Source organism: Spodoptera frugiperda, chromosome 10 (assembly GCF_023101765.2).
Source record: "Spodoptera frugiperda isolate SF20-4 chromosome 10, AGI-APGP_CSIRO_Sfru_2.0, whole genome shotgun sequence".
Taxonomy (NCBI): domain Eukaryota; kingdom Metazoa; phylum Arthropoda; class Insecta; order Lepidoptera; family Noctuidae; genus Spodoptera; species Spodoptera frugiperda.
Genome location: NC_064221.1, coordinates 1520245 through 1547893, shown reverse-complemented (window position 1 = coordinate 1547893; position 27649 = coordinate 1520245). Strand labels below are relative to the sequence as shown.

The following is a 27649-nucleotide window of genomic DNA, read 5'->3' as shown; positions in this document are numbered from 1 at the left end:
AGTTCTTCATTGATTGATTGTTTCCATTTCTCAGCATGCACATTGTCACTGGATATTGCTGCAGCATAGGTTTCTGGAACATCATATTGATCAATTATTTCATCTGCACACATATATGTATTACCTTGCATTTTGGCAGTCCGCATTCTAGATCTAGTTGTTATGTTTCGTTCTGATTCCATTTCCTCAAGTGTTTCATCTGGTTCATATACAGATCCATCATCTGATTGGTAGGAGTCCTCAGTGCTTTCAGATGTTGTGTCATTATTAGTCGGGCTTTCATTTTCAATTTTTGATTCGGAGACCGACTCGGATAATGGCATAGCTGCATAATCTCTCTTTACAGAACTTTCAATAAAAATTGCATCTCTGCTGATTAAAGCTTTTCTTGTCTTTGGATCAAAGAACCTGTAGCCTTTTGTTTCATTACTATAGCCCACAAAAATCATCTTTATTGCCTTTGGATCCCACTTCTTGGCTTTTTCTTTAGGGATGTGAACCATAGCTTCACAACCAAAAACTTTTAAATGACTAATATCCGGCCTTTTCCCACTCCATTTTTCTTCTGGTGTTAAATAATCTAACACCCTTGTCGGGCATCTATTTGTGATATATGCTGCTGTTGTCACTGCTTCAGCCCAATATTGCTTTTGTAGTTTTGCGTTAAGCAACATGCATCTTGCTCTTTCTAATAGGGTTCTATTCATTCGCTCCGCTAAACCATTTTGTTGAGGGGTGTAGGGGGCGGATGTTTGATGAGAAATGCCAGACCTTTTAAGAAAATGCTGAAAATCATTGCTTAAATATTCATTCCCATTATCAGTACGGAGTGTTTTTATATTAAAACCAAGTTTATTTTCCACCAAGGCTTTAAATTCCTTAAATTTTTCAAACACTTCTGATTTCTTAGTTAATATGTATATAAATACCTTTCGAGTGAAGTCATCAATGAAAGTTACAAAGTAACGAGCACCTCCAAGGGATGATACCTCCATGGGTCCACAAACATCCGAGTGGATGAGTTCCAGTGCATTTTGAGCTCGTGATCCCTCAGTAGGGAAAGGTATTCTTGATTGTTTTCCTTGAAGACAAGAAATACATATTACTTTTTCTTTATTTTCTAGCTTAAATCCAGAGCTTTCTGTTAATTTATTCAAGTCTTCAAAGTTTAAATGGGCCATTCTCTGATGCCATAAATACCAGTCATTTTCTTTTGTTACAGATGTGTAGGCAGGCATACTATGAGTATTTAGTTTGTACATATTATTACTCATCTTTGCAGTGGCAACTTGTTCATTATTTCTGTTTGATATTTTACAACCTTTCTCATCAAATTGTACTTTACATCCATTTTTAATAATTTGACTGACAGATAAAAGATTGGTGGCCAAACCAGGAATATAAAGAACATCCTTTACTTGAATTGTATTCATTTTGCCATTACTGCCAATCACATTTAAATTTACTTTGCCACAAGATTTCACTAAGAGTTTCTTGTCATCTGCCACTTTTATTGTATTAATCGGTGGTGGTATTATATCATATAGCCAGTCACTGTGCATCGTCATATGCATTGACGCACCAGAGTCTATAAACCATCCATTTTCATTGTTTTCAGTAGCAGATAGTACTGCCACATAGTTTCCACTTTGATCCGACTGTTTCTTCTTATGCCAACAGTGTTTACTTACATGTCCATATTTATTGCACACAAAACATCTTGGACCTTTACTTTTAGATGTTTTCTCTGTAGCTTGTTTGGCAACCTGTAACTGTTTCCCTTTGTATTTGTTCACATATAATGCACTACTTTCAGAGCTTCTTACATCTTGTAATAGCTTAGTCTTCACAGAATCAGCAGTTATTGCCACACCAGAGCTTTCGAGTGCCATAATCATTGGCTGGTAGACTTCAGGTAAGCCAGCTAGCAATAGCGTACCAAGCCATTCATCATTTACATCAAAATCAATATTTCTTAACTTGTGTGCTGTTGATATAATCTTGTTTACATAGTCTTCTATGCTCTGACAAGATTCTAATGTTGTGGTTATCAGATCTCTCAATAAGCCAACCTTTCGTGTCAACCCTTTATCATCAAAAGCTCTAGAGAGGTTATTCCACACCTCCTTAGCAGATTTCGCTTCTTGTATATGTACATAGTTGATAGGATGTACTAATAAAATTATTTTTGACTTAGCTTTTGTGTCAAGTTTGGGGTCAACTCTTTCTTCCGCTGTGACGCATTGCCACAAATCCTCGTGCTCAAGATACGTTTTAACGGCGAATCTCCACGTTGGATAGTTCTCTCTTCCAGTCAGTTTTTCAATCAGTGCCATCGTGTTTGTAGAAGACATTTTGCTGATGAAGAGTTCGGAAGAAAAACAAATGAGTGTTGACTTTAAGGTTATGATTATTCGGAACTACATTTATTACGGATTCAATGAAACTTTTATATTCTTTTATATTGTTTTATACTATTAAACAATTTTGAGAAAGCGATCAGGTGGTCTGGGCCCATAACCTGATGAATTTATTAAATAAAAGATCAAAGAAATTTATGTAGTTTAATAATCGAAACGAGATACCACAGATAACAAAGTGTCAAATTGTCTATAACTCAGCATAAGGTTGTATTAATCATAAAGTCAAATTTTAACATTTCAACAGTTATGCTACGTTTTAATATTTTGCTAAAGTTGCTGTGATATGTTTTTATGACCTTAGATTTGGATTCATTAAGTAATATTCTTAGTGCTCTCTTGTGTTTGCATGATATTTTTAGTCCTGTTGTCATCCATCCCTTACCTTTTTTAGACTTTAATTTCACTCTTTGTTTTGGTATTATTTTATCTAAAAGCTCTGTTATATTTTTGATAAATATGTTATAGTTTTCGTTAATGTTTTTGTTTGTATTTATTATGTTAACCCAATCAATTTCCTTTAACGCGTGTTTATAATTTATCATGTTTTTATCTGTAAATAGTCTTTTTTGTTTATACCATATTCTGTTATTATTTTTATATAAATCATTTGCATTTAGTTTTAAGTTAATAGATTTGTGATCTGAAAGTCCGTAATCTTCGACATATACTTTCTTTATTAAGGGTTTATGGTTTATAAAAATTAAATCTATACAAGTAGAAGTAGTTTTTATTACTCGTGTGGGTTCACGAATTATTTGTTTAAGATTATGTGAGTTTTCTGTTTGTTTGTTTTTTTCGAGTATATTAATGTTAAAGTCTCCTCCTAACACGATATATCTATTTCTATCTCTAGTATTTAATCTATTTAATAGTTTTTCCATTTGCTCGTAAAATACATTTATATGACGGTCTGGACGGTATAGTCCTATGAATATACAGTTAAATTCAGGAATTTCAATTGCACAAATTTCTATTATAAATTCTTTGGAATACTTTACTATGTCTATTCTTTCTATACATTTTATATTTTCTCTTATAATAAGACAAACACCTCCACCCTCTCCAGTTTTTCTACAGAATTGGGATACAATTTTATAACCTTGAAGGGATACAGAATTACAAAAATGTTCATTTCTCCATACTTCTGATAAGGATAGAATATCGATACTTTTTTCTAGTAACAAATGTTCAATTAAATCTATCTTATTTCCTATACTTTGAATGTTTTGATAAGTTATTGTTACATCATTAGAGAAATGTCTTATTTATTACAGTTTTTGACTTATAATTTACTTTAGCAGATGAGATACTGGGGGTAGGTTGTGAGTACGAGTGGTTGGTCGGTGTGTTTTCGCTCTCCATGGAAGGTGGTATGTCTTCTATCACTTTATTTTTGATGGGGCTTTTTATTGGCGGCGTTTCCGTTATAGCTTCATGGCGACTGGTAAATTCTTTTCCATTTATAAACAATTTGTTGTTTCTTATAATCGCATAATCTCCATTTTTACGTGCCTTTATGAGGTTTTGTCTTAGTTCGTTCCGTTCTTCAAGTGCTTTCCTGTCCATATACTTTTCGATATTTATTCCGGTATTCCTAAACAGACCTACATTTTCCAGGATATAGTTAGTCATTCTCTTGCTTATGAGTTCAATAGCAATAGGCCTTTTTTTCCCGGTTTTTCCTATGCGTTTAATATCTTCTATATAAGGATCTATATTTACACCCATAACTTCGTAGAATAGTGTAGACGCACGTTCGTACAGGTTTGTTTCTGTTTCACGATATTCTTCAGTTAATCCGTAGATTACAATTTTCTTGGTATTTTCTAGGTTTTGAAGCTTTTCTTGAATATTTTCTATTTTTTTATCGACTTTATTTATTTCTTCTTGGTAATCTTTATGAGCTGTTTGAAACGCATGGTCAACGCCACACTCGTAATGAAAATTCTTCATAGCATTTTTAATTTCAGCTTGAATTATTTGCTTTAAATCTTCCAGTATTGTTAGTTTAATCTTATCTAATTTAGCATCTAGTAGCAAGCTGATGTTATTCAATGTTAAGTGCAATATTTGTATCAATGTTTATGTAGCCATTTCCAGACTTGATATAATCATTTATAGTGTCGCCAATAATTTCATCCACCGACTGACTGGCATCATTGGGACTATGTAAATCGTATTCTCCTAAGCTCAGATTAGCGGTGGATTTTTTTCTCAGTGTAACATTTGTATCAATTTGAGTGCTACTTTGAATCAGTTCCTTTAAAGGTGTGTTCATATTATTTCCTTTAGGCATTTTGCAGACGCAGGCCTGACATTTCCAATTTGACTTGTGGTGTGCTGTCATAGTGGAGTAAAAGTGGCTTTCTGGGATATTCGTGCATGGTAAATCATAATAAGCATTGCATTGAGCACATTTGAGAAACTCTTCATGTGGAGTTTCTTGGTAGCAGCCTGCACACTGAACCATTTTTGTAGCGGAAATTTATTTTGTGCAATATATCGATTTGCAACTTTTGGGAGCAATAAACGGCGGAGTTGCGGCGTGATTTATAAGTTGCTTATTTGAACTTAGATAGATAGTCTATTGTTATGTTTGACGGGTATTAAGCATTTAATCGGTGTTTCTTTCAATACACAGTGTTTGTGTTCTCACCTGATATTTTATAGCAACGATCAAGCAAAAAACATGCGTACCTTTGGTCATGCAGTTTACAAAAAAAAAGCGGTCATTGCAGCGCAAAGTAAAAATGAGCGTTTAGTCAAGCAGAATATAAAGCAGCGATGGAAGCGCAGCAACGTACTACACACGGTGGGCAGTTGGCAGCGCAGCGGCTAGCGCAGCGCTAAGTGAACGCTGACGTCTAGTGAAGCAGGTTGTAGGGCAGCGCTGTAAGCGCGGCAAACACAGGCAAGCGCAGTAACGTACGGCACACGGTGGGCAATTTGCAGCGCAGCGGCTAGCGCAGCGCCAAGCGAACGCCGGAGTCTAGTGAAGCAGGTTGTAGGGCAGCGCTGGAAGCGCGGCAAACACAGGCAAGCGGGCGATTGGGTGCAGTCGTTATTAAACAAAATTTGAATGTTTTTCACTAATAACTTTGGTAATAGTTCATCGAATTTAATTAACTAAATTTCACTGTACAGTTCTTTTTGTTAGTCACACTATTATTCGAGTTTCACCAGGTTATTATAACTTTTTACTACTTTTATCGCGAAATAATGACGGAGTAAAACAACCGCGATGTTGCCTTGTTGGCGTCCCGCGACGAAGCCTCTTACTGACTAAAAACAACCCCGTTCCTACTCCTGGTAAACCTGCTAGGTAATCCTCAGCTACGGGTTACTCTTCCCATAAGAATGGCTATTGCCTGAAAAATATATTTAGCTACTAACTTCTGCCAGCGGTGCTCTTTTAAATTTCTTAGGGCCCCTTCAACCGTATTAACATGATTTAATAACAAATATACACACAAACTCACTCTTGTAGCATTTTTGCACAAAAATTTAGAAATTTTAGATTAAGTTTGATTGTTGATGTTTACTGTTAGTGATCACACACTCGCTAGCAACAGTAACGAAACAACACAATCAAACTCAAAAAGTAAACAAACCGCAGAAAAGTAACATTTTCATAATTCAAAAACACAAAACAATCTACCCCTTCCAAAAAATACATTTATTTATTTATTTATTTAATTATTAAAAACATGCATAATTTTACAGCTTAAGCCAATACATTATACAGTTAAAATGTTGAAAATTTACAACAAAGAGAGAAAAAAAAAGAAATACAATATTTTTAATTACTTAAAACTAATTCATCAGCCATCCATCTTCTCACAAAACCTTAAACATTCGCGACATACATCCTTCCATCTCGCTGCGAACAAATCACACTCTGGTGCGGACGTCAAGAGAGCATTGATCATTGTCAATGCACGAACGAGTGGAGAATTTGCATGCGCGACTGTTCGGGCTGCCGGCACAGCCAGTAATGGGTGCTTGCGCGGCCTAAGCTGATGTTTTAGCACTGCCGGCACAAACAACCGCACCACCTGCGCCACCAGCTCGGGACAGTCAGATTGCCCGCGCAGTGTGCTACAGGCTGAAATAATGAGAGAGTAATTCCGTCTCACTTCCAAAGAATTAAAATTTAACATTCCTAATAAAAACTTCGTGGGATATAGAAAAGGATAGTACCCAAATAGCTTTTTGTACAGAAACCTAAGGAATGCTTTCTGCACCTTCTCCAGTAGCAAAGCATAAGTTCCCTCATGAGGATTCCATACTATGGATGCTGTTTCTAGTTTGCTACGTACTAGGGCCATGTACACTAGTTTAATGGCCTTGGGGTTATCAAATTCCCGCATATTACGGATGACGAAGCCTAACCTGCGATAGGAATCTGTTGTAAGTAACCTCATATGTTCGTGAAAATTTAGTCGAGGATCGAATATTACACCCAAGTCCTTTACGGTATAGACGCGGTTTATGAGCTCTGATCCCAACAAGTACTCAACATGCAAAGGATTATGCGCCCGACTAAAGGTCATCACATTGCACTTGGTTGTATTAAAATGGAGTTTGTTTACTTTGCTCCACTGGTACAAAGCATCAATATCACTCTGTAAGGTATGAGTATCTGTTAAATTTTTCACACCATAAATGAGTTTAAGATCGTCAGCATACAATAGACACCTCGCGTGCTTAAGACACGATTCTAGGTCGTTTACCATCAATCCAAACAGTAGAGGGCCCAAAATTGAGCCCTGACTAACACCGGAGCGGGTGTGATAAGGCGGAGACACAAAACAACCGTGCCGCACGTATTGCTGACGATCACGCAGGTAATTTGAAAAGAATTTAAGTAATTTCGGTGAGAAACCTATGTTATTGAGTTTACCCAGTAGTATATCATTATCTACACGGTCAAAGGCTTTTTTAAAATCAAAATAAATAATATCTACTTGAACATTTTTGTCCAAGTGTTGTGAAATGATATCTACTACAGTAAGGAGATTAGTGCTAACAGAACGGTTAAATCTAAATCCGTGTTGTGAATCACATAAATGCGGTTGTATTTGTCGACTAATGTATTTGTGTAAAATGGATTCAAATAACTTCGGAAGCGATGAGAGAATGGCTATTGGCCTGTAATTTTCTACCTGAGAATGGTCATTACTTTTGGGTATAGGTTGAACTCGCGAGACTTTCCACCGTTTAGGGTAAATACCAGTTTTTAATGACATATTAAAAATATGGAGTATGGGAGACTTCATAGATTCTTTACAACCCTTTATGATATACGCGGGAATGTTATCAGGACCTATGGCAGAGTTAGGTTTTAATTTGTTTATTCCTGTCTCGACATCACTCATTGTTATTTCATCAATATGTACCATATTAGCTGTTTTGTTCTGAGGGCTGTTTTGGTTTTCATGATCAAGTACAGGAACATCCGGTAAAAACACACTAGAGAAAAAACTAGAAAAAGCCTGAGCAGCCTCACTACCAACGCACTCTTTCCCACCATAAGCGACTCTAGTTTCAAAACCCCCTCTAATTTTAAAACTATTCACATGCTGCCAGAAAGCCTTAGGTTCACGATTAATTTTCCATTGTATGCGGTTAATATATTCATCGTACGCTGTTGACATCTTTTGCTTAATCATCGTTCTAATTTCTGAAAAAAGATTGTAAACTATTTGATTTCGAGAAGATTTCCATTGACGATGGAGTTCCGACTTATACTTAATGTCATTTATTAAGTCGAGAGTAAACCAAACCGGGTAACGTCTACTTGGTTTCATTACATTATGGTAAACATCAAACCCTTATATTATACAAAAATACCATGCTCTCATCACGTCACCCTTTCGATTCTAATTTGTCAGAGCATTTTCAAGCTGTAAGCTGACAATACGGGGTACAGGCGTACAATGGGGGCTCTCTGCAGAACAATGAGAGACATTCAATTCCTATTACTTACGGCACATACTACTGAGCGAACGGAATTTACATGCTAATACAAACGTGTATTGTCTTTTTAGGAAATGAGTATTGATTTTGAATATTTATTCGGGTTGTTGTAAGTACGAGCATCGAATAAGGGATGTTGGATTCTGTGCAATATTGCAATGATGTTATTTCATTAATTAAAATATGTATGTATTTTTTACAAGTAAAATTATTTAACTGCCTCGTTGGTTGAGTGGTAGCATTTGCGACTGCCGGGCAAGCCTCGAGTTTGATGGTCGAGTGTTTGCAATTGCTGGGCAAGGGGTCTCAGGTTTGATTCCCGGATCAGGCAAAGTATTGCTGGGCTTTTTGCGGTTTTTTTTTTTAATTTCTCGGTAGTATTATTTTTTATGGTATAAGCCGGTAAACGAGCATTAGATCACCTGATGTTAGTAGCACAAAGTCTGCAATTGTAGCCGATATATAACAATAGGCTCATTAATGTGGGTCTTGTAACACTAATGGTGAAAAGTGGGTGTACATTGTAGTGGCATTACGTACGTGCAATAATGTACACCTCTGTCTACCTCTTCGGGGATAAAAAGGCATGACATTACGCTATTTATACTATATTCAATATTATATATAATACATATTACTTCGCCATTACCGAGCAAGAATAGTTAGTAGTAGTTCTGAACTAAGCGGTAGGTCTTAAGCTAAGTTCCAGACTCAGGCAAAACATTAATCGCTTATTCACATTAGTACTAAGAACTGTTTTTGCAGTACCTACAGTAAACTAGCTTAGTCAGTGCCTTAGCTACTAGCTTGTTTTGTTACTCGAAACTATAATCTATTACAATGCTAATTTTCATTTAGATCAGACAAAAATAACAGTAACTGCTGAACTCAGAGATATTTTAATGATTACATAAACTATTCACTAAGTCGTGTTGACTCTGAGTGCGGCGTTTAATATCGCTTCTACTCTTATTATTATATTATAATTTATCAACAAAAAATACTCGAACAAATATCATCGTTATTAAAAAATATCACTTATTATAACGAATAACAAAAAAAATAACAGTTCACACGAAAAAAATAACGTGCCTAACAATAAAAATCAGCGTCAGTATTATGGCTTTCATTTTTATATTACGCTCCGTAACTCCCCTAATGATAATATATCTCCTAAGACTTGCTAGGGTATTGCTACAATACATAAGTATGTATAACACAGATTTTTATTACTATCATAATATTCCGAATAACTGTTATTTGTCACTGTTATTTTTGCCCCATCCCTATTTTCTTATGATATATGGTGTTGTAATTATAAGTAATAAAATAAAAGGACTGCGGTAGGTCAGGTGGGTGACGTCAAAGTAAGAAATTACAGGTACGATTTCCGATTCAAACTAAGCTTATGTTGCTATTTCGAATTTTGACATCTTTAACTTCCCAAAAAGAAGATTCTAAATTTGACCGGTATGTTTCTTTTTCTTCCTCTCCCATTTGCGATTTCTTTGACAGGCACGGGAAAATGTCACATCAAACCTAACGATATTTACTTTTTTGTGAGGGGGAAAATCATCCAATGACTTCTCTCGCCAGGGCAAAGCGAGAGGGAGTGTCAGACTCTTACTGACTAAAAACCACCCCGTTCCTACTCCTGCTTGTCGAGCCGGAGCCCCGGTAAACCCGCTAGGTAGTCCGCAGCTCCGGATTAAGCATCAGCCCTACTGGGCCCCATCTGTGGTGGTCTGATGGCTCTTTGAGGCGCGCGCGGAACGCAACGCGCCGCACGCACGGGTCTGGTTCTGGTCGGGCTGGGAGCTGACTTCTTCCGCCTTGGGTGAAGTGAAAAAGGAAGTATCAGACTCTTACTGACTAAAAACCACCCCGTTCCTATTCCTGCTTTGAGCTGGAGCCCCGGTAACCTGTTACGATGTCCGCAGCTCCGAATCGAACATCAGCCCTACTGGCCATCTGTGATGATATGTCTCTTTGAAACAACATTTACTTACCAACATAAAAGTCATCCAACTCTACCTCACCCCTTCTAAAAACAAAGTCGTGATATGCAATTCTAGCCTCTATATACACCTTCATAGATTACTTCTAAGACTTTTGTGCCCTAGCACTCCAAAGCTGTCTTAATAAAAATCTAAATGTACAGCGCGCAGCAAACTTTGCCGGCCCCCAAACTTTATAAGTCGTGAACTTACGAAAGTGTCGACTCTTTGAACTTTGGACCAACTGTAGTTGCAAATAGAGCCAGGTCGTCAAATATAAGTTTTAATGTTATAAGAATATTGTAGAACTAGCTGATGTCCGCGGCTTCGCTCGTATACTTATAGATTTCGTACTTTATGCTCAAAAATAATTCAAAATGAAAATAATGCAAGTTTCTTCGTAACACAACTTTTTTGTTTCGGTTTTGTAAAGTAAAAGTAGTCTAAGTTACTCCTTAGTACATTAGCTACCTGCCAATAATATTCATGTCAAAATCGGTTCAGCCATTTCAAAGATTAGCCAGAACAAACAGACAGACAAATATTATCTAATCTTCCTATCCATCGCATATTATTAGACAAATATTATCCAATGTTTCTAAGTGTCTATCGCATATATAATAGTCCAGTCATTTGGTAGCAAAAAAGGGGGTTACCTGGAATGTTTTCCGGGAGTTTTGAAAATTGGTGAATTTATAGATTTGGGTATGCTCTTTTCGAATTTCAACTTTGCCACCTCGTACACCCGCCGCTTGCGCCGCCATATTGAAAAAATGGCGCCTAAAAACGGTTTTTTATTAATATCTCCGTTCCGACGCATTTTACGAAAAAATATTTATCTACAAAATTAAACTAGAAAAAATTTCCTACAATTTATGTATTGATAACTTTTTCATAAAATCAATAGTTTTTGGCGTACGAGCGCTGCAAAGTATTATTAGTCCAGTCCAATTAGGATTTCACCTCGGAATTTGAGATACCCAACTGTAATTTTGTATATACTTGTGTATTGACTGCCTGAAACTTGTCTCAAAACCTACATATGGTAGGGTGTAAGCAACTATTAAATTTTAAGGTCCAAAGGTCCCAAAAAACGTTTTTTTGCGCTTTTTTGGAAATATCTCATTACCTATGGGTTTTTGGTATTTGCATTTAATACCAATATTGTAGAATACAAAATGCTCTACAACTTTTGTCTAAACTTTTTTTATACGGTGCACCGTTTCCGAGATAGAGGGCGGAGAGCGCGCGGTCACTGCACCTCTTCAAAAAATTTTTTTTTCGTCTAACCTATCCGTGATGGTTGTCTATGGATAGGCCATTAAAAATACGTCATGGTTCCTAAAACCATTTTTCGTCAAAATCAATTGTTTGAAAGATAGACACTTCCAAAGTGGAAAAATGAGGTCTATCGAATGTGTCCTGCCCTCTAACTTTTAAAATAAGTGAGTAAGAAAACTAAAAAATATATATGCTGTAGATTTTAATGGAAACTTTCAAAGAAAATTGGTTTGAACGAGATATCATCATTAGTTTTTAAGAATTGATACATTTAAAAAAAACACATTGTTTGTACACGTGGTGGTGCAGATGAATAATACTTTGCGGCGCTCGTACGCCAAAAACTATTGATTTTATGAAAAAGTTACCAATACATAAATTGTAGGAAATTTTTTCTAGTTTAATTTTGTAAATAAATATTTTTTCGTAAAATGCGTCGGAACGGAGATATTAATAAAAAACCGTGTACAAACAATGTGTGTTGTACAAACACGGGAGTTTCGGTAGGTTCCTGCTTCTGATGTTATATGTGTTATGTTATATGTTCCACTGTGTCCTCCGGGCGGTCTTCGCAGTGATGACACCCGGGCGTTTCCTCCCGCCCAATCAAAAACAGGATCCTACCGAAACTCCTGTGTCCGGTAAGCACCTGCGTCAGGCGGTAGGTGAGGACGCCATGGCGCCTCTCTAGCCACTCCTCAAACAGGGGACTTACCTCTGCAATGACAGCGAGCCCAGCCCTCGGTTGCGACAGTCATTGCTGCACAACACACATTGTTTGTACACGTGGTGTTGCAGATGAATAATACTTTTCGGCGCTCGTACGCCAAAAACTATTGATTTTATGAAAAAGTTATCAATACATAAATTGTAGGAAATTTTTTCTAGTTTAATTTTGTAGATAAATATTTTTTCGTAAAATGCGTCGGAACGGAGATATTAATAAAAAACCATTTTTAGCCGCCATTTTTTCAATATGGCGGCGCGAGCGGCGGTTGTACGAGGTGGCAAAGTTGAAATTCGAAAAGAGCATACCCAAATCTATAAATTCACCAATTTTCAAAACTCCCGGAAAACTTTCCAGGTAAAACTACCAAATGACTGGACTATAATATCATAATGATCATTTTGCATTCAATTTGACAAAAAAGAATAATTTAAATTTCAGATTTATTACTAAAAACATAAACTTATATGAAAGAAGCGCATACATAAAGAAGCAAAACTATTGTTTTTTAAATGAGTTAAAAATGCAATGTACGACTCTAGCACACCTGGCTTGCTTCAAAATTTTCAAATACTGAAACTAGAGACGAAATGAAAACTTTAAGTTGAAATATTCAAGCCAACCTCACAAGTAAGGCTTGAATACATATATCTACTTACATAGACAACTTATACCTTTATATACTTCACACCTACATCAACACATAAATAAAGCTGGAGTGTCTGTTTGTAATATTTAAATATTTAACTGCACGGTTGGTGTGGCTGCCGCGCAACATGTAGCGAGTTCTATTCCCGCAGGGAGCAACTCTTTATGTGATCCGCAAATTGTTGCTTCGGGTCTGGGTGTTATGTGTAAGTGAACTTGTATGTTTGTAAATGCACCCACAACACAGGATAATTTCCTAGTGTGGGGCAACTATTAAAAAAAACGCTTTTGACTACATACGATACATACACCAAATGTACATTTTATTGTCTGTCTGTCTGTTTCGGCTAATCTCGGAAATGGCTGGACCGATTTTGACTGGACTTTTACCGGCAGGTAGCTAATTTACAAATGAGCAACTTAGGTTACTTTCATTTTAGAAAATAGAAGTCACAAAAGCCGTAAACTACGCGGGCGAATCTGCGTGCTAGTTAAAAATTGATCCCTTCAGGGAAAAACAAACATGATAGGTAGTTACTTAACTTTCTCCTAGGGGGCGTTGTCCTACAAATCAGCAGTTTGCAAGACTATGTTCTCAAGTTATCGATGACAAAATCCTATCGGTTTGGGGCGTGGCCTGCCACTATCCATTTCGATAATAGTACCTTTTCACATATAATGTGGACTTTGGACAATGTAACTGGGAGTATTTCCTGTGGTCACTTTATTTATTGTATTATGGTTAGTGTAGGCAAGGTGTTTTTGCAGTTACCAGTAATATTTTTATTAGGTACCTGCCAATAAATATCGTAAGCTCATAAAAATTTAAAAACATGGCAAAAATCCCGTTTTAAGTTCCAATTCTAATAAAACTTCCATAAAAATTGGTTCAAAAATCATGTAGGTTTTGAACCCATGACACGTTATGCAACAGCTCATTACCCATCCACTGTTCCAAACGTGTATTTGTTTGTTTGTATGTTTGCCCGTCAATCATGCTGAAATTACTAAAGGGATTTGGATGAATTTTGTTATAAAAAGCCGTATGAACTGACTTGGGTGACAGGGTACTTTTATGCCACTGAAACACGGAACACGAACAAGGCGAAGCCGCTTTCAGAAGATAGAAGATAATATTTTATTAATTGGTAAAATTACAATCTACATTCCTCATCAAATCTTACATAAAAACCGAAACCTTCAAATAATTCATCTCTTCAAATAAGAGATCTCAGGAATAACGATCGCGTCCCTGACAAAGAAACAGACTGAAAAACTTTCAGGTATTGTCCTGTAATGCTAGTCAGGTTCTTGATAACTTATTTAGTCACATTCCTACTGAAAGTTTGTTTCGAAACTACTCTAGCACTCTTACAATGCTATATAAGTTTGGAGACACTAAAACGCTGAAACTACTGAATGGGTTTTTATGAAATTATGTACTTAATTTTGATTATCGTCACGCCTTTGATCCGAGAACTGGTAGACAGAGGTGCACATTACGGCACGTATTGCACTGTACAATATACACCCACTTTTCACCATAATTTGGATTAAAGAAACATAATAATAGACTGCATGGTTGGTGCAGCAGCAACTGGCTGTTGCATAACGTGTAGCGAGGTCGATTCCCCCACAGAGCAATTCTCTATGTGATCCACAAATTGTAGTTTCGGGTCTACCTTTACGCTTTTAAGGCGGTTTGGAAATCATAATTTAAAATATTCAGACTTATCAAAGAGCGCCCCTGATTGCTTATCAAAGGTAATCTTTTTCATGTCAATATAAACCGAAAAAAGCAAATATTTATTTATTAAGGCTTACCAACTAATATACATACAGATAATCTTAAAAATATGGGAAACAACCGTTAGTGTATGCTCTAATTATAACTTATTCAATACTAGCTGACCCGCGCAACTTCGTTTGCGTGTATCCCGCTACTTCGACAAATACAGTCAACGCACCAACACATATTGGATACTAATTTTCAATTCACAATAACTTCTCTTTCCCTTAACCGCGTTTAAAATATTAAAATGTTTTTTGGTTTCTGTGACTCTTCTTTGATCGCCCCTATCAGTTTTTGGAAAAAATATTTAAGTAATGTACAGATTTTTTTTTGTCTTATATGTATAGATCAAAGTCGTAGTACCTACTTTTTAATATTATTTATTTTTTATGTACCGTTTTTTTATATTTTTTGTTTTTTTTTATGTACTTACCTACTTTTGTTATACATATACATCTAACTATTATTTTCTTGTTTACTTTTTAAATTATTTACATTCTACATTTTATTACTTTTACTTACTTTTTATTTACTTAAAACAATTAATTTTTAGAAGATTAACGTTGTGTACCTACATTTTAAACTTATTTACTTTTTACATTTTTATTTTATCTTTACAACAATTATTATATTACAGAATGTCTTTATATACAACGTTCACAGCTTTTTTGTCATTAGACAATACAAACATGTTTTCTCGAGAGGTTACTCTTGAAAGAGCGACATACAGTTGGCCATGTGAAAAACAGTCAACGCTCAAATCTAAGCCTGCAACGTTGAAGGTTTGACCCTGTGCTTTATTAATGGTCATTGCAAAAGATGTCTTTACCGGAAACTGTAAACGTAATTGGAAGGGTATTTAATTAACGTTAAATTGGAAGGGTAAATCCGATGGTATCAGGGGGATTAGGGGAATCAATACATCTTCTCCGGTACCACATCCTGTGAGTATTGTGACCTCACGCTCTGCTGAAGATTCTCTCTCTCTCTCTCAGCTCTATAATTATCCCGAAGCTGACTGAGTCGAGCCTCACGTTCCATTGACGATTCTTCATCTCTTGCTGAACGTAATCTTCTGGCATTCGCTGTACTACGACCTATGTTCGAACGACGACGTCTTCCAGGCATGACTATATTTAATTATTACACACACATTATGACACTAACTGAAATTAACTGAATTATGAAACAAAAGAAAGATACCTATTCTATTAAGTTCTTTTTCTGAACTTATCTTACCTTAAATTACGATTTTTTTTTTAATTATTTCCCTAATATTAAATTGACCTAACTTTAAATTTTAACCAAAATCTTAATAGAAAATATCAAAAATAAATGCGATTTAATACTAACCTTAGAATACAATACCTATTATTATCATACAATTATTGTTGCCGCGCTGAAAAGCACGTTTTATTTTTCTCAAAGAGCTGCGATAAATAAACGCGTCCGATCGCTTCCAATTTCAAAGTGCTAATGGGGAGCCGCTGCCGCCGACGCGCTATTTATAGGGACGCTGCCCCGCCGCCGCGGCCGGCCCGTACCGTGCCGCAATACTAATATCGTGATATCTCCTAAACTATATGTCTAAATAACACACTGTAAACTGCAAAAATAATCTAAATTAAATGCTCGTGATGATGAACTTACTTATTATGATAAGGATATATGTATTATTGGTTATATCACCAGTTAAACATCACCCAACGAATTAAATGTTTTTTAATACAGAAAAGTAGTTTTTGTGACTTAAATAAAAAAGCTGGATATATGTCATCGCGGACTTTTTTGTAGAACTAATAAAGACCAATGTTTTTGCTATACATTGTTCTTACTTGTATCCAACGGTATAAGCGGCGCACGCACAAATGCAATCTTCAATTAGATTTTTTTCTGACTTCTTGGACATAAATCGCTATAACTCAGCTAATATAGTTTCAATGTATTTCAATTATATATAAAAACCTGTCGGAGAAAATACTCTTTCTATTAGTGAAAACCGCATCAAAATCCGTTGCGTAGTTTTAAAGTTTTATGCATACGAAGGGACTACAGACAAAATGGGCGACTTTGTTTTATACTATGTATAGACGACAATTCAAATACACGACAGCTCGATAACCACACCAAGCACTACACACCCCAAAACAAAATTATTAAAAAACTCATTCAAAAACAAAAGAACACCCAAAATTGGGTCTCATTTATGAAGAAAAACAATAATGAACACCATAGTCATATTTTATCAGCCGACTTACAAGTAAGAGGTGGGCAGAGAACGCTGAAGTTGCAAGTTAGCAACTTAATAACTTATTATGTTCTTAAGTTACCCTCCCAAGTTCGTATGGCAAATAGAGTGTACTTGGGGAACTTTTATTTGGGTTTGGGGTAAGCAAAAGTATGTGTATTGCGATTTATGCCAGGAATATGTAGGTGGAGGTATGGGTATTTTTTAAACTGGTTTTTACCTTTTTTAAATATTTCTGTAGTGGTATTGTATATGAATATATTGTATATTTGACTGCATGGTTGGTGCGGTGGCTGGGTAACCGGCTGCCGCGCGGCATGTATCTATTTATTAATTTACAAATTCACATAATATAGTTACAACATCACAACTTACGCCATTACGTTATAATTATAGCTAATCCTGTTAAACGAAAAGAAGAGATAAAAAAGTGGGTTCAATTCCTGCACGGAGCAATTCTTTGTGTAAATTACAAATTATTGTTTCGGGTCTGGGTGTCATGTGTGTGTGAACTTGTATGTTTGTAAACGCACCCACGACACAAAAGAAATTTCTAGAGTGGGGCAGAGTTTTGAAAAATAAAGCTTTGAAAATCTAGACTGCAGCTGACTGTAAATAAACTGTATTTAGTTGTCTTGCAAATTTTTACAGTTCTGTAATAGACAGTATTCTAAGAATACTTTGGAACAAAAGTTTTATGCATAAAGAAAGTTAGAGACAAGTAAAACTCTACTTAGGTGCTCTTACATTTTCTGAAATAGCTTCAAACTGATGTACAGGTTTTTGCTGGAACTTGAAGTTTCGGCTGGGCAGAAGAACGGGGTAGGCTTTTGTTTAAGAGGGAACGTCTTCTTACTGATGATGATAATGATGATGATTAGTTACAACTTTACTATCTGTCAATCATTCGATCAACAAATCACAAGATTTTAATCACCAGCTTCTGTCAGCGGCTTCGCCCGAGTTTCCGAAGGATAAAAAGTATCCTATCAGTCAGCTCATACCCTGTCTGTATACCAAATTACATCAAAATCCGTTCAGTAGTTTCAGCGTGATTAACGAACAAACATCCAAACAAACAAACTTTCACATTTTTATAATATCATAGTGTGATGTCACATATCATCATCATCATCATATCAGCCATAAGACGTCCACTGCTGAACATAGGCCTTCCCCAACGACTTCCAGATAGGCCAGTTGGAAGCGACCTGCATCCAGCGCGTCCCTGCGATCTTAATCAGGTCGTCTGTCCACCTTGTGGGTGGACGTCCTACGCTGCACTTACCAGTACGCGATCTCCACTCGATGTCACATATTTTACACTCAAATACCAACAAAGGCAAAGAAAATATATTGCACCTGACACGCACCATATTGGTTTCGGAAAACCAAACAATGTTTTGGAAAAATCTTTAACTTATTAAATATAGATATGGTAGACACTGCCGTCTTGTAGCGACGCATGTGTGCCTCTGGACAGCTTCCAAACATACGGGGCTGATATTAAATTTAGTTTACCAATATATTGCCTGAGCTAAGTAGAATTGAAGCTTGCGAAATGGTTATTTTTACGTACAACATATTTTTATACTAGTTTTTAGCTTAAAATAAAAGTAAAAGTTGTTTTGAATACTATAGGTATAATAATCGGTTTTCAATGGAAAATAACCCTAAGTTCTATTTAAATTTCAAACATTGAAATATGGTTTGATAATTTCCCAAAAAAAACGTTCGGTTTATGTCAAAAACAGTGTATTAGACTTTTAGTACAAATATATGGTGGTATACACTACATTACTTGTCTATCCCGTGTATACGCCAAGTCGCGTACCACAAACGCCTCGAAACAGGGCGGTTTAGTCAGTAAGAGTATAACTCTACCTCTCGCCTCTTTCAAAGTTGGCTAAGTGTAAGTTAAGAGACTCGTAAATTAAAACTAGTGACGACACTTAAGTTGAAACCTTTCAGGAGTGGTGTGACCCTTTCGGGAGTAAAAAGGTTTGATATTATATTTATTTAGGCAATTTCTTATCATTGAACTAGAATATCAATTCCAAATTCTTTTGCTTTGTTCTTAAGGTTCAAAATCCTTAGAAGTTCACCCCAAAACTACAATGAAACTATGTATTGTAACCACATATTACATTATGTATCTACATACATATACCTCAACAAAATTGCATGTATGAAACATTCCAAGCGATATTAGCAACTATTTGGGGCTCGGAGCATGTTATTAGGGAGAGGGCTCGAGTTAGTTATAAAGGATAATATTGTGTATAAGATAGTTACATAGTTTTTGTAAGTAAATAGTCGATAGTTTGTGATTTAGGGAAAACTTTTTTATGGTATAAGCCAGTAAACGAGCAGACGGATCACCTGATGTTACGCATTCGTCGCCGCCCATGGACAGTTGAAACACCAGAGGTGTTACTAGTGCGTTGCCAGCCTTTTGGGGGTTAGGAATTTAAGGGTTGTTGGGAAATCGGGGAATGGGAAGTCACTCACATAACGAAACACAACGCAAGCGTTGTTTCCCATCAGTTTTCTGTGAGGCCGTGGTATAACTCCGGTCGAACCGGCCCATTCGTGCCAAAGCATGGCTCTCCCACACTTAAGTGATGAAAAGACAATGTATTGAATACTACATTGAATACTATGTACCTTTGCCAAATCTACCTTTTTTTTGTGGGTGGAAAATCATCCAATGACTTCTCCCGCCTTGGGCGAGGCGAGAGGGAGTGTCAGACTTTTACTGACTAAAAACCACCCCGTTCCTTCTCCTGCTTTTCGAGCCGGAGCCCCGGTAAACCCGCTAGGTAGGTCCGCAGCTCCGGATTAGGCATCAGCTCTAATGGGCCCCATCTGTGGTACTGGGCCCCATCTATGGTTGCCAAATCTACCTGAAAAAGCACTTACAATACGTTCTATAAATTGCCTTTAGGGATTAAAAAAGGCTACTTACCTCTTTGGAGATTTAGAAACAGTGACATTAGGTTATATAGAGTTCTACATAATTCCCAGTAGAATATCAACCCCGTACATTCCACCTACACTCTTTGTACCTATACAGCGTGTAACAAAATACCCATATACATCAAGAAGCACTGATGAATACAGGTTGAATAGAATCTCTACACAAAGTTTCAGCTCAAAATACGTTTAAAAAAATTGGTACCAAATATTTGGTGTCGCATGGTTCTTGATTTTAAATCATAAAAACGTATCACAACACTACAGGGGTGACTCGCTAATATTACGAAACATTTCTTCTGTAAATCTGATCGCCTAGTACCAGTATCTACCTAATTTTGATGTTCGGTTTCTGGAATTTTATGTACCTATTGGAAATTTCATAACTTCGTTCAATGAAAACATGAGTTTAAAAAACCCTTCCCGTATCGTTTGTTATGTTGTCTAGAAACCGTGCACTTGATATGTATACCCCTTTTTGTTACACCTTGTATAGTTACAGTTTCAGTTATAATTCAAAGATAATATGGCCGCCCACGGAGTCTCCGCAGTTCAAGGAACCCTAGGTTAGATGACCTTAGAATAGCCTTTCATGCAGTTGACGTAAAATAAGGATTCAAGCAAATTGTGTGGAAAAACTTAGGAATTTTGAGGCATTACGCCTGGTGTGTTGAAGTCTAACAAGAATTGGTAATCATCATCAACAGCCTATAAATGCCCACTGCTGATTAAGAGCCTCTTCTCGTAAGGAAAAGGTTTAGGAACATTAACGCTTGCTCAATGCAGGTTAGCGATTTCAAACTCATAATTAGAAATTATAAGTCCAGGTTTGTCCTCGCACAACCAACTACAAATGCACCACACCTATAACAAAACCCAAACAAAATAAATAACCCCACGTCTCAAAAACCCCACTCATAAGAAACCTAAACCGCAACATAAACCCACTGACATTGCAACAAAGCCTGTCCAAACCTTTATCTATATATATAAAAATCAATTGCTATTCCTTTGTCTCGCTAAAACTCGAGAACGGCTGGACCGATTTGGCAAATTTTGGTCTTGAATTATTTGTAGAAGTCCAGGGAAGGTTTAAAAGGTGAGAAAATATCAAATAATTGACGGAAAAACCCTAAAAACTGCCCTTTCCTTTATCCCATACAAACGTTTTCTAACTAATACGTAGAGTCAATTTGAGCTTTATTGCTATTGGATAAAGTTCATTGTTGGATAAATGCTATTGGATACTAAAAAACAAATGCTATAGATTCCCTACTAATATTATAAATGCGAAAGTAACTCTGTCTGTCTGTAATTACGCTTTCACGCATAAACCAGTGAACCGATTTTGATGAAGATGATGATTTTGGTACTGAGATAGAATAGACCTTACTTGATACTTTTTATTGCAAAAAAATAGCGGAGAATGGGTAAAAAGAGGGGATGACTGTTCATATGTAAATTCATCATTTTAAAAGCTGTAACAGTGAAACTTTGTATTTAGACACTTAAAGATAAACGAAAGAACATGGTCTACTTTTTATTGCAAAAAATACGGGAGAGTGGGTAAAAATAGGGGATGAATGGTCATATGGAAATTCGTCATTTTTAAAGCTGTAACAGTGAAATTTTGTATTTAGACACTTAATGAGGAGCGAAAGAACATAGGCTACTTTTTAATAAAAAGGGTATAAGGCGTAGTATGTTTGATAGAGGAGATTAATGTTTGCTTGAAAATTCGTCATTTTCGTTAATACGTTGCCTGTGGCTTCACTCGCGTTCGATTCTTATTTAAATACACATATACTTATTTAAATCGCCAATATCCCTACTACCATACTAATGTTATGAATGCGAAAGTAATCCTGTTTGTGTTGAGGTTACGCTTGCACGAATGTTTTTTTTTTGGAATATAACAACGAAACAATGTATTTTTTTATTGATAGGCAATATATAGGAAATTAAAGGATAATAATATAGATAACCTTGGCTACTTTTCATCATGATTATAAAATGATGAATCGGCGGTCGTGGTTTCTTTGGAATACATATCTTTAAAAATGCTAACAGTAACATATTCTCAAGTAATTCACATTTTAGATGACATACGGCAGCATTTTGACCACTAACACCACTACGCGGACGAAGTCGCGGGCAAAAGCTAGATTCGATAAATTTTCATTTGTACATGTCAAATATTTGTTGTTTCTAAATTCAAATTCTGTAAATAATGATTGACATTTATGCATAAACTATGAAAAGGGTGAATAAACAATTGTCTGTATTTTTTTTAATCTATTGAAAATGTTGAAAAGTGCATTAAGCATTAATAGAAATTCCTCAAATATGAATTATGCGTGCGTTCAGAAATAATGACAAATTATCAACAGTTACGCGTGTGTTCAGAAATTTATTTTGTGTGTAAGTTTCTATTCACGTTTTCGAACAAACGATGCTCTTTCAATATAGTCTATTGGTGTGAATGACATTGACATTCGTATTGCGCGTTTTTTAAAATATTATTATGCAAAATTAAATGTATATTTTTCAATATTTCTGAGAGATTATCTTAATATTTCTTCGAGTTTTAAAGACTAAGAAGATTTTTATTTGCTAATAAGTGTTTGTTAATCAAGGTAAGTTCACATCCTCATTATTGATTTTTAGTAACTTTTGGTGACTACGAAATACTACAATTTGATATACACGGTTATACAGAAAATGTATGAGAGCTTTTTATTTTCAGTTGGAATTTCGTTTTAAACAATGCTACCAACCAGACGTACAAGCTTAGACCGCAGAACTCGAAATACGGCAAGTCAAAGAAATATAAGAGCAAATCAAACTAATGAGCATCGCGAAGCGCGAAATGAACTTGAACTGAATCGATATCAAGATAGAAATGTTGTGTTTAATCCCCACAAAGCTGCATTCAGTTATAATGTGGCAATTGATTACAGTTCAGAGCAAATTGTTGCTATTGGACTAATGAACATTGTGTGTCCACATTGGGATTGAAATTAAAAAATGAAGCCTCTGGATTGTGTTGCGCCAGCGGCCAAGTCAAATTGACGCCATTGGTACCGCCACCAGAGCCACTACATTCATTGGTTAATTTTTTGACTCATATCCAGCAGTACAATAATTGCTTTCAAATGACATCATTTGGGGCAACAAAAGTTATACGAGACAATTTTTTGCCTACTTTTAGCAAGTAAGTATAATGGCAAACGTTTTTTTTTTAGTTTTAAAACCATGTAGCTGGTGCAAAATATGTCGAGTCAGTGATGTGTTTATTTTGTAAACAATAAATCAAATACATAATATAATAGTCTATAATCCGAAGACTTAATCAGCCACATTTATAACATGTTGTATTTTATAGTGGCATGAGCAAGATGTTCTTGGTAAAGCCTACTACCTAAAGCTGCCGTGGAAGGCTGTTTAATGTCGAGGTTAAAAGTAGTTTTAACTTGAAATGATGTAAAGTATTGTGGCAGTATTTTGCGAGCCACATGGTGGTACAATTTGCTATACAATTGCCTGTATACATATTTATATTCTTGCAGATTCAGGGATTCAAATATATCATCAAACAGGTTCCTTATTGCCAGTGCCTGTTGAAGACTATACATTTTTGCAAATATATTTTATGGACAATTCAGCAAGAGAAGTCGATCAGCGTTGCGCACACAACAACTCAGTAAAGAGATCCATTGTGATGAACAACTTCAAACATTTTTCCTTCAACACAATGAATTAGTTGCATTAGACCGATGCATTAGACCGCATGCCATCAGATAATCACAAAATTGTCATCAGAGCCGATAAGGCGCCTGCAGGACAGTGAAATGATTGAATCCTATGAAATAAACACTATTATGAAAATATATTTTGTTTTTTTTTAAATTAGTGAAGTCCTTTTCAGGTATAGTGAGATCAGGAAATTATAGATTCATTTTTATATGGAGGATATTTATAGATTCCAATTCAAATTGAATAGGGACTCATACATAACTCAGCTATACAAAATAAAGTAGAGCATCATTGCTACGCGAAAGCGGTACGAAGTTCGCTGGGTCAGCTAGTACTTAGTTAAAAAGATAAATAGTCAAAAAGCTAGACTTTATCCTAGGAAAGATAAATGATATCTTTAGACATCTTTGCCTCTAGTTTTTAAAAGATTTCTGTGTCACATTTTCTTGCGCTCTTCGTCTGAAATAGGGTTAAAGTTTTTAAAACTGTTGTTTTTAAAGTTTTTGCAGTTTTTATAAGCTTGCGATTTAAATGTTGAAAGATATACTAACGGATCTGTTTTAACTAAATTAAAAAAAAGGAATATATTGGTTTGACCTGTATTTTTTTTAAATCATCTAATGACTTCTTCCGCCTTAGGCGAGGTGAGAGGAAGTGTCAAACTCTTACTGACTAAAAACCACCTCGTTCCTAGTCCTGCTTTTCGAACCGGAGCCCCGGTAACCCGCTAGGCAGTCCACAGCTCCCGGATCGCGATTGGCTAGAACATTATTGTACTAATTTGGATATAGTATTAAACTTAACTACCACTATATCATAATCATGTTAGTCTACAGACATGCACAGCTGAACATAGGCCTCCACCGTTGACTTCCAGATCAACTAGTTAGAAGCAACATATAACTACTTTGGCGGCACGGTTGGCGGGGCGCCACTGGGTAACCGGCTGCCGTAAACGTGTAGCGATTTCGATTCCCGCAAGAAAACCTCTTTTTATGATCCACAAATTGATGTTTCGGGTCTGTGTATGTGAACTTGTATGTTTGTAAACGCACCCACGACACATGAGAAAATCCTAGTGTGGAGCAACGTTTAAAAAAAACAAAAATAATACTATATCAGACAATATATGAAGAATAGACTGTATAGGTATATTATGTCCTTATATTATGATGTGCATTCCGGCTTACCAAGGGTTAACTAGCTGCCCGTCCCGGCTTTACTCAGGTGCTATTCCCTCACTTCCCTGGTTCATTCGTCACTTTATTCTTTTACGTACACCATTCTTGGACAATAGTAAACATAAGGAAAAATATTTTATCCAATTTGGTGCAGTAATTTGAGAGGAACGTTGTCACGTTGTGTGAGTGAGGTTACCGGAGGCCCAATTCCCCCTTCCCAATCTTCCCCATCCCCATTCCCGAACAACAACTCTTAAATTCCTAACTCCCAAAAAGCCGGTAACGCACTTGTAAAGCCTCTGGTGTTGCAATTGTCCATGAGCGGCGGCTATTGCTTACCATCAGGTAATACGTCTGCTCGATTACCGGCTTGTTTCATAAAAAAAGGAACGACTGCACCGGAATTAATTTGTTATAAGTCCCATGTAACGTAAAAAAAGGTAAGCCTATTGCTATATACCAGGCAGAATTCCAGACTCTGTATTGTCCATTTTCGAGTAACTGTAAAAAAAACTTAACCGGGCCTCTTATTTTTTAATTATTATTATTAAAAGCGTTACCACACGCCTGCATTTTCTCCCGTGTCGTGGGTGCGTTTACAAACATACAACAAGTTGTTCCGTAAGGGAATCGAACACGCTAAACGTTGTGCGGCAGCCTGTTGTCCAGCCACTGCGCAAACCGTGCAATCAAACTTCAGACTCTTTTCTCCATTATCATCCCGGTAAAAAATGTAGCGTGTGATGTTACGTCATGTATTTCATACCTTTTCAACACAAATATCAGAGTATCTTAGAACGTATGAACAAGTGAATGAAATGAATGAATGATATGAATGGTTGTATGAATGAACTAACGTTTCAAAGTCAGAGAATAAATGCACTATTGCATGTGGATAGTTGGTAATATGGTTTTAATTTATTTATTTTATTATAAACTAGCTTCCGCCCGCGACTCCGTCCGCGTGGATGTCGGTCTTCGCGTGGATGTTTTATATCTCCATTTTGAGTAACTCTAACAATGACATCTTTTAAATATCTATTGGACCCAAATACGGCTAGGCCCATAATAATTAAGGATAACCCTCTACTGTTGTTGAGCTTGCGTTCTGTAGTATGAAAAATTAAGACATTTTTTCTACGTATTTTTCCAGGATAAAAAGTATCCTTTTTTATGCCTAGGAAAATAAGGTATAATTACACCAAGTTTCATCGAAATCGAACCGTTAGTTTTCACGTGATGCCTGAACATACAGATAGACAGACAGACGGACAGACAAAAAAAAATTAATCACGTACAGAATTGACCATTCTACAGATTTATTATATGTATAGATAAAACTTCATACCTATAATTAATAAAAGTACCTACGCCTTTACCTACTTAATATAAACTAAGCGTAATTCATGTATATCTTTAGTGTTTCTGTACCGATTTCTATGATTCTTTTTTTATTAAATAGGTAATAATGTTAACATTTTTTAATTAGGGATGAATGAGTGTTATAAATGTAAGAATAGGTAGACAAATATAATCAGAAAGCTCCGAACTGCTAAGCTATCGGGAGTTATACGTGTTATTGTGAGTCAACCATAAAAGATAGACATTTGCTATCGTTGAATATTTTTTAAACAATTTTAAGGAGAACATTTCCGTCATACATGATTTCTGTGTAGCTTTAACCATTAAGGCACACGCGACGGAAGCTTCAAAAATGGAGTAAGTTCTCCCATTTTCCCAACATTTCCCTTCACTGCTCTGCTCCTATTGATCGTAGCGTGATGAAAAGTATACTATAACCTGACCAGGAGTATGAAGAACAATTGTACCAAGTTTCGTTGAAATCGGTCGAGTGGTTTTTATTTCTATAAAGAACATACAGACAGACAGACAGACAGACAGACAGACAGACAGACAGACAGACAGACAGACAGACAGACAGACAGACAAAAAAAAATCTGATTGCATTTTTGGCGTCAGTATCGATCACTAATCACCCGCTGATAGTTATTTTGGAAATATATTTCATGTACAGAATTGACCTCTCTACAGATTTATTATAAGTATAGATATAGAAGATACTCCGTGGGACTATAGTTGTACTAAAAGTTGTATTATATTATATTTTTCATTGCTTTTTACTATTTGGTAAAAACAAATTTCCAATGAATTAAAACAATAACATGAACTGAACAATTGTAATGACACCATTGCGCGATCAACGCCATCTATCTACGGAGTATAGGAACAGCCCGACATTGTTCAATTCCGTACTATAAGTACGAAATTGAACAATAGATGGCGCTGTATGACCGGAATAAATTTTTAATTTTATTTTTTGATTTTTGAAATAAAAGCTATCCTATGTCCTTTCTAAGGTTCTAAACTATATATGTACCAAATTTCAACCAAATCCGTCAAATAGTTGCGGAGATTAATGGTATAAGCATAGAATAGTGTTCGACGTGATTCTTTAATTTGACATAACTTTTTTATTTATGAACCGATTGACATGAAACAAACACTAAATGTTAATTGAAGCATACCACAATATATTCGTGAAAACCGCATCCAACTCGGATCAGCCGTTTCTGAGATTATCGCGCATAGACGCACAGACAAACAGACAAACAGACAAAAA

General features: G+C 36.0%; 1 protein-coding gene and 1 long non-coding RNA gene across 2 annotated transcripts in view; both read left to right on the top strand.

The window, feature by feature from the left end:
• The window catches only part of LOC118277477 (neuropilin and tolloid-like protein 2), a 223068-nt gene that overhangs the window by 160697 nt on the left and 34722 nt on the right, over positions 1 to 27649 (top strand). The window lies entirely within an intron of this gene.
• Positions 21244 to 24161, top strand: LOC126911101 (uncharacterized). The gene is made up of 2 exons (XR_007705663.1): positions 21244 to 23285; positions 23641 to 24161. It is a non-coding gene; the product is annotated as an uncharacterized LOC126911101 (long non-coding RNA).